We start from the raw sequence: 7,496 nt of genomic DNA, 5'->3' as shown, positions 1-7,496 counted from the left end.
CCGGGGCCGCGGGGGCTTCGCCAGCCCCAGCCCCTCCCCGCAGACCGGCGACGCTCGGTGAGTGACCGGGAGCTCGCAAGGGATGGGGGCGCCGGACCTGGCTGGGCGTCTGAATGCCCGGGTTTCTATGCCTTGCTCCTCCCGGGGAGGGGGGGGGGTAGGGGTGTCATGTTGGGGAGGGCTCTCCTTGTCAAGGTCCTCACTTTCTGGGCGCCTATGTTGTGCATTTGAGGGTGCCAAGTTGGGGTCCGGCCAGAAGGAGGGGAGAGGGCGCTCAGACTGAGCCTCCAGGGACACAGAACAGTAGGTGCCTGGGGCAGGGAGGACTGGCGTCTGGGGAAAGGGCCGAGGGCACCACTCGGGGGCCGGTCTTGGCGTGACTCGGACTAGAAAATGAGCCTTCTCTAGGCCATTGAGGAGTCCTAAGTTGGTCTCGCGTGGTCGGTGTACTGTCCGACCATTGGCAATATTTTCCCACAGACACACCTGAAGTCCCCGCCTGGCCCGTTAGCTAGTTAGCTCTTCGTGGAAGGGCAAGCTCAGCCCCCTGGCTAGCAACCAACCACGCTCAGTGTCCTCATCTGTGGATTGTCTTTAGAAAGGCCCTTCTCAGGTGATTAGGGCGCACTAAGTATAAGCATTGTAAGAGATTAAATATCTGCATTATTAGATGGGCATCTTAAACTTTGTAACCCAGAGGCATACAAAAAGACTTTTCCCAGGTATGTCCTGAGATCAGGACAAAATTAATTTTTATTTCTTAACGCCGGATAAGTGTTATAATTCCCTATGTATAGACAAAAGTCTTTGCTGAGCCTCTACCATGTACGTGGCCTTTGAGTAGATTTTGTGATCCTTTATAATTCTTTAAAAAGTTGGTGGAGTAGTTATTAGTATTCTCACTTTACAGATATGGGAACTTCCCTGCTTTCACAGAGATGGTGAGTTACAAGTTCCTGGCTCCAAACGCTGTGCGTCTTGCCTTTGCACCTCTGGCTCTTAACATTAATTCTATCCACTTCCACTTGGACAAACATTATATTCTCATTGCCCATTAACAAGAAATGGTAGGGTGCTGCTTCTCTGTCCAACATCTCTTAGCCTACACTCTCCTTCCCCATTGTAATGTAAAATCCTCAGGCTTTACCAGTATTTTGTTAGGCATGAAAGGCTCTATGAGAATCTGCAACATTCTTTGTTGATGTGTCTTGTTTCTTGAATGTCATGATGAGTACATAGGATGGTCAATTTCCAAATTTTGGCAAGCTCTGAATCATGTGTTAGAATGAATTTTAGGGTGAAAAAGTTCTAAAGCATCTAAGATTTTTATGGGAGAAGAATCCTCTCAGTATAGTAGATGTTGCACTTTAATTCTCAAGTGTGGACTTATTTTTGTCTTAGTATACCTGCTTTGTTCTCTGGCAAGTTATCAGTCATCTCTGTAACTACACTCACAGGAGTGCTCTCAACTTCTACATGTAAATCTTTGCAGACCTATGTAAAAAGAAAGCCAAATCCCAAAGAAGGTTTGTTCATTGCCTTTTGTTCTTGGAATCTTGTGGTGCTCTTTGCTAATGGAAACAATGATTTTTTTTTTAAATACAAATATGTGTTGAACAGCTATTATGTTCAAGATACAGTAAATATAAAGAAGTGAAAACTGTTAGAGAAGACAATAATTATGAGAACACTTAGTATGTCAAAGATGATAGGTGGCATAAAGTCCCCTATTTTAAGGGAGGTATGGGATCTTGTTTTAATGAAATTAATCTTTCAGTGATGAGTCAGATGAGTAGGCAAAGAGAGAGATAAAAAAGCAAGACTGTCCAACAATTCTGATAATACCCCTGAAAAGTAGGTGATACTATCCTTTTTCTTATAATGATAAAAAGCAGATAATATTTATGAAGCTCTTGCTATATACCAAGCACTGTAATAAGAGCTACTCATTTAACTTCCACAATATAGTCTCATTTTACAGATGAGGAAACTCAAGTATGAGCAGTGGTTCTAATTTATTTAAATCTGAATTTATTTCTGGGGTTTCTTTTTTTTAAGTTTACTTATTTTGAGAGAGAGCAAGTGAGCACAACTGGAGGTGAGGCAGAAAATGAGGGAGAGAGAGAAAGAGAGAGAGAGAGAGAGAGAGAATGTCAGGCAGGCCCTGAGCTGTCAGCACAGAGACGGATACAAGGCTCAAACTCATGAACCATGAGAACATGACCTGAGCCAAAATCAAGAGTCAGATGCTTAACTGACTGAGCCACCCAGGCACCCCACTTCTGGGTTTTCTATATTAACTTGGTGAACTTGTAGATTTCCCCACCTGTAGAATAGAGATACCAATAGTTTATGTAGCAGATGACCTAATATTAACAACTCAAATATATGCCCTGTAGTGTGTTAAGTTGCTAAGTAAATGCCTATAAAAAATAATTAAGATTAGAATCTTGGGGTGCCTGCTTCCCATTCTGTGTCTCCCTCTCTCTCTGCCCCTCCCCACTCATGCTCTGTCTCTGTCTCAAAAATAAATAAAACATTTTTAAAAATTTAAAAAAAGATTAGAATCTTAATTTATATCTTTTTTACAGTGATATGCGGAGGAAAAAGGTAAACATTGAGTAAAACATCAGGCAGAGTTGTTGAGACATGGAGTTATTTGTATAGAGACTTCAGCTGAATTTTTCACTTATATAAGGAATCATTAGGAACATTGTAGAATGACGATCACTAGATTCAGCTCACCCCACCCCTTGCAGTGTGCCTCCAATTATCTTTAATTGTGAAATTCCTAGAAAATTCTTAAAACAAAGCAATTGCAATTGCTTTCATATTTTTGATGCCTCATAGCACTTTATAAAAAGACTCCATGGTTGAGGTCACAAGGTGAAGCAAAGCTTGCCAGGATCCAAAGATAGTAATACCCAAAATGCAAAGATAAACCCCTACCCTACACCTATGTTTATAAATAGAGACTTCAAGATTGAGGAAGTCCAAGGAGAGACCCTTTCAATAAACTAAGGAAGAAAAGATAGTAAAAGAGACTTAATTTTCTCAATAAATGGCAAATGCCCTTTTTCAAACAAGGAAGAGAGGATTTGAAATGTGCAGTTACTTGGGATGGTAACACAAGTGCCTCAAGCCCTAGGCACCATGCTCTTTCCAGTACATCGTCCTCCCCAAAAGACAATGGCTCATTTTATTTATAGCTCTAGAAGGATGCAGAGGGTGAAAATAGAGAAGTTTGGATTCTTTTATTTTGAGAGAGAGCACAAGTGGGGTAGGAACAGAGAGAGGGGAGAGAGAGAACCCCAAGCAGGCCCCACGCTGTCACCACAGGGCTGTATGCAGGGCCCAAACTCATGAACCATTAGTTCATGACCTAAGTTGAGATCAAGAGTCAGACGCTTAACCAACTGAGCAACCCAGGTGCTCCAAAAAGGTTGAATTGTTAAAACTTAACAAGTACAGGGCATCTGGATTGCTCAGTTGGTTATGTAACCAACTCTTCTTGGTTTTGGCTCAGGTCATAACCTCACAGTCCATGAGTTCAAGCCCCATATCTGGCTCTGCACTGGCAGCACAGAGCCTGCTTGGGATTCTCTTTTTCCTCCTCTCTCTCCTCCTTCCCTGCTCATGCCATCTCTGTCTCTCTCAAAATAAATAAATAAACTTTAAAAAAACTTAATAAGTGTTATGAAATTTGTTGGCTTGTAGAGCTAATCAAAGAAAGAAAACAGGAAACAGCAAATAACACCAATTAATTTGAAAGTACCTTGTTTCTTCAAGACTCCATCCACGTCTTGTTTCTTTTTTTATTTGTTTTTTGTAGTTCTTCTGTGGGAAGAACTTGTTCAATTTGTTCAATTTATAAGACAGTTCACAGTACAAATAATTCCAGGGTTGGGATGAGATAAGATTCCCTAGTGTCCTTTAAATTAGCTTATTTATATGCAACATTTTAAGAGCCCATTATGTCCAATGTGATGTATCTGAAATGGAAATAAAGGCAAATAGAATTAAGAGAACATTTCAGAAAAATATAAGAGGAAAACATGTAAGGGGAATTTTGTTGAGAAAAATGAAGAGGTAATAAAGAGGGGAAGGAGAAAACCCTCCAACAGAAATTTTTTTAAAAAAGGACTTCAGAAGTCTCCTGCTTTCAAGCAAGAAAAGAATGTGCCTATGTAAAGGTAAAATTAGGAGTAAAAATGCTTACCAGTGAGATTGGAGAAAATTCTAGAGAGCCTCAGCTGTTCTCTAGAAAGGAAAACAGTGTCCAGTTTGGCTCATGTAAAGTGTGTTGGGACTATTGGGTAGAAAGAAGAAAAAGCAGGGAGGTTTAAGGTGATATTACTTTCCTTACCTGTCACACCACCTAACATGACATCATGAAGAGACTGATTTGATGATCAGCATTTGTCCATGTTACAGCTTGTGAGATTTTTTTCCCCAAATGACAGACTCAGAAGGAAAAAGAATACAATGCTTCAGTCAAGAGACTGTTCTTTTTCATGACTTAGCTCATGAAAAGTCACAGAGAAGAAGGTTGACTCCAAAGGCTAAGTTGCAAGTTCCTTACTTGGTGGATTTGATTTTCCCTTTCTATCATCTAGTGGAATAGATCATTAGAGGTGGTTGCATATTGTCCATAGACTGTTTTTGTATTTGTTTATCTCATTCTCTTTTGAGGGAGGGAAGGGGGGCATCAGAAATAATGATTCAAGCTTCTGGAGATTAAAGCATAAGGCATTATAACTGCTTTACTAGTGGGTATCATAAAGAATGCATGTCATGTGCATTATGCCTGGAATATAGTAAGAGATCAATAAATTATAGCATTAGTATTGATGGTAGAGGTACATTAGCACTATTTTTACTATTATGCTGCTACTCTATCTACTGATCAGAAGCAGTCTCACATACTAGAAGTAATGTTGGATTAGAAATCAGGAAACCTATGTTCTAATCTGGATTCTGTTATTAATGATGTTTGGCAAGTCCCCTCTTTCCTCTAAACCTTGACTTATCTATCTGTAAAATGGGGAAGGTAGAATAGATAACCTCCAAAGTGTTGTCTTTGTACTGAGATGCAACCAATAAGACATGTCTATACGTAGCTTTCCCAGCAGAAGGGAAGGATTTTGTACTCTACCTCACTAAGTCAACTGGGTAATTAATGGCATGCATTTGTAAGACAGCCAGCCTTGATAGACATCTAGAACATCATTTAGTTGCTCTGCAACGGCCCAGACTCAAATGTCAGATATTGGGATCATGGCAGTGACTAGATAACCTTGGAAGTGCCTTCCTCCTCTGACTTATTCAATTATTTGATATTAGGAATAAGAATAAAGATAGCCTCGGGGCGCCTGGGTGGCTCAGTCAGTTAAGCCTCAACTTTGGCTCAGGTCATCTCCCTGTCGATGAGTTTGAGCCCTGTGTTGGGCTCTGTGCTGACAGCTCAGAGCCTGGAGCCTGCTTCGGATTCTGTGTCTCCCTCTCTCTCTCTCTACCTCCCCCACTCTCTCTCTGTCTCTCTCTCTCTCTCTCTCAGAAATAAACATTAAAAAAAAAGAATAAATATAGCCTAACATATGATTTTTTTAACCTAGTTTAACAAAACATATAGTTCCAGTACAGTAAAAGTCATAAGTGATTTACAATAGACATCAGTCAGTTAAGCATCTGACTCTTGGTTTTGGTTCAGGTCATGATCTCACAGTTGATAAGTTTGAGCCCCATGTTGGGCTCTGCACTGACAGTGTGGAACCTGTTTGGGATTTTTCTCCCTCTCACTGCTCCTCCCCTGCCCCTGTTTGCTTTTGCTCGCTCGCTCTCTCTCTCTCTCTCTCTCTCTCTCTCTCTCTCTCTCTCAAGAAAGGAAAAGAAAAGAAGAGAAAAGAAAAGAAGAAAAGACATGCTAAAGCAGGACCCAGAAGGGAAAATGGGAGCTAGTCTCAGTGGAGTGCCTACTGTGTTCTAGGTAATCTCATGGGTCCATGACACTATCAAGTTAATCTTCCCAATAACTTTGTCTAGGTCTCTATTATTGTACCCATCGTAAGAATGAGGAAATGGCACTCTTATAGTTAATAGCACACAGTGGAACTAAGATTCACTAGCCTTTTTCTTTTCCACAGTACTACACTGCTCCCTTGAACTTAACATGGTGCTACCATGTTAAGTAATGTGGAAGTAGGAAGTGCTCCTGCCTACATGCAGTTATCACCTGTGGTAAGGGGTTTTCCTAGCCTACTAAAACACGATTCTGTAGTAGTGCATATTTTGTGCTTCTTCCTGGAGCCATGGAGGAAGACACTCACTGGGGAGTTATCCTTGCTTCTGCTTTCCTACTCGTCGCAGTATTTCTGGGTCATCCTTGTCCCCCTCACTGAGACAGTATTTTCACTGTGTGGAAATTGTCACAACTTGAGTGATGAGTCAATGACGTGGCATACTCTTTGATTTTGTGATTCAAGATAGAGTTGTAGTTTTAATATCAACCCTTCAGGCAGGCTGTCTGAAAGATGTTTACAGTTTCATTTTATTAGAAGATACCTCATTTACTTGAAAGTCTTTGGGGTTCTGAATTTCTTATAAGAGGAGAAACTATTTTACTGGGTAGTCAGAGAAAATGAGCAAACTCGTGTTTGGATCAATGTACTGTATAAACTCAACTCTGTCCTCTAATTTGCCTATTTCATATATAGGTGTGTGTGTGTGTGTGTGTGTGTGTATATTTCATACATACGTATTTCATATATATTTCTTATGTACATATCATATATATTTTTATATATGCATATTTCATATTTATACATTTAAAACATTCTTGTAATAACTAAATATTTTACTATTACTATTTTACTTATTTGGAGAATGTCATAGCTCCATAAACTGCAAAGCATATTGAAAGATACCCTGTAAATACGCCTTGTAGTCAAGAAGCAGAAATGTATTTAATCCCTTATGTAACTGTTCGTTCATAATCCAGTCATCTTCTAGTTGTCTTGTTATTGAATTTATAATTTCCTTTATGCCAGAATATTCCACACTTTAATGAAGTAGTGGTAATGAAGAAAAACTTACTATTAATGATGTCAACCGTGATGTGGCAGGATCAGAGTTAATGTCGTTGTAGTTACATTAAAATAGAAATAAAATGAATGGATACAGAAAAGCCATTTAAGTTTCCTTAAGTTCAGCACATGTCTAGTATTTGTCATAAATTGTGGCCTCTGCTCATGAGGAGTTTGCAAACAAATAGAGGAGATAGGCAGATACCTAAATAAATTAGTTTTACTTAATATGGCAGATGCTAAGATATGAGGATGCCAGGATGCTATGAAGGAGGCTTCAGTCTGACCTAAAGGCATAGGTAAGTCTTCCTAAGCTTTGACTACTTCTTTCCTTCTTTCCTTCTCCACTGTAACTGTGGTCCACATCATCATTTCTACCCTGGGTTCTGCAATTGCTTTCTAACTGGTCTGCTT

The 7,496-nt window shown here is 40.0% G+C and overlaps 1 protein-coding gene across 6 annotated transcripts in view; it reads left to right on the top strand.

Annotated features, from left to right (window-relative positions):
* Positions 1–7,496, top strand: part of IL12RB2 (interleukin 12 receptor subunit beta 2) — a 79,176-nt gene continuing 71,680 nt past the window's right edge. For 3 of the 6 annotated variants that reach the window (XM_029948979.1, XM_029948985.1, XM_029948986.1), the window contains exons 1-3: positions 1–57; positions 911–941; positions 7,319–7,381. The gene's annotated coding sequence lies outside the window, so the exon portion shown is untranslated. Of the gene's footprint in view, positions 58–910; positions 942–6,143; positions 6,238–7,318; positions 7,382–7,496 lie in introns of those variants that run through there. The other 3 variants (XM_029948980.1, XM_029948983.1, XM_029948982.1) reach the window with 3 other exon arrangements.

The sequence above is a fragment of the Suricata suricatta genome, chromosome 8 (assembly GCF_006229205.1).
Source record: "Suricata suricatta isolate VVHF042 chromosome 8, meerkat_22Aug2017_6uvM2_HiC, whole genome shotgun sequence".
In the NCBI taxonomy this organism is placed as follows: Eukaryota; Metazoa; Chordata; class Mammalia; order Carnivora; family Herpestidae; genus Suricata; species Suricata suricatta.
This window is presented reverse-complemented; position numbering and strand designations above follow the sequence as displayed.